The sequence below is a fragment of the Dromiciops gliroides genome, chromosome 2 (assembly GCF_019393635.1).
Source record: "Dromiciops gliroides isolate mDroGli1 chromosome 2, mDroGli1.pri, whole genome shotgun sequence".
NCBI lineage: Eukaryota > Metazoa > Chordata > Mammalia > Microbiotheria > Microbiotheriidae > Dromiciops > Dromiciops gliroides.
The window spans coordinates 372,142,278-372,143,577 of NC_057862.1; positions in this window are offsets into that span (position 1 = coordinate 372,142,278).

Genomic DNA, 1,300 nt, shown 5'->3' on the forward strand with positions numbered 1-1,300 from the left:
CAAAGGGAAAAAAAAAATTGAAGGACCTCAGATTAAGAATCCCTAAAGCCTGATCACTTAAAGCTGAGTATACACTCTAGCTATAGACATGATACTATTATTACTCCTAAATACTTATCTGTATACAGGTAACATGCCCCAGTAATCTTTAAAATAGAAATTCCCCAGCTATATGGCACAGTGGATAGAGCACCGGCCCTGGATTCAGAAGGACCTGAGTTCAAATCCAGCCTCAGACACTTAACACTTACTAACTGTGTGACCCTGGGCAAGTCACTTAACCCCAATTGCCTCACACACAAAAAAAAGGAATTCCCCTTTTTTTTTTAAACTAGCACCTAGCACAGTGTCTTGTATATAACAGGTACTTAATAAATAATAGTTAAATTGAATTGGAAAATAGTTAATTATCCTGGAAATAAGGATAGCAATTCCCATTTTTTCTATATTGAGAACTTTCCTTACAACTGTGTGAGGAAAATAGTACAAGAATTACTATCCCATTTTACATATGAGAAAACAGAAGTTCAGAGAAGGGAAATGATTTGTCCAGGGTCCAGAGTCCTACAGCTGAGCCAAAAATGGAAACCCATATCTCATTTTGAGGGCTTGTGGTAAAGCAGAAAGCACACTGGATTTTTGGTGGTGGGCTCCAGTATCCAGGAATTCACACAAATATCTACCTTAAATGTCTGACTTTGGGAATCATTTCCTTTATAAGAGCCTCACATTTCTTATCTGTAAAATAGGAATGATAATTTGTTGCAATACACAGACTACAAGAAAAATATACGAGCTGTTATTATTTTCAGAAAACCGGAAAGCAGGGAGGGGGGAAGACTGAAGAAACTCTTCCCAGGAGAGCCAGGTCCTCATTCCTCTCCAGGTTGCATACCTAACTCCTTGGACTTTCTATACTATGCGTCCCCACCTTGCTTTTCAACCTTCCTATTTTTATGTCTCATTTACATTTTTAGACTGCACTTGAGGACAGGGATGGTCTTTCTGCTGGTATTCCTAGTGCCTGGCACATAGTAAGTACTTAATAATACATGCTTGTTTACTGGACTGGACTGCTCACCCTTCCGGCTTTGGTTGCTTCCCTGCTACCCTGGATTGCCTCCAAGTTGGGGGGAATTCAGCATGTGTAATGCATGCCAATGGCTGGGAATCACAGAGAATGTAACGCTCGTGCACAGCTGAGGAGAGGTAGGGCGGGGCGGAGTGGCGCATGCGCCCAGTCATTCGATTGCTAGGCTTGCCTCCAGCTGGGCCGCAGAGGGGGCGGAGCATGGCTGGG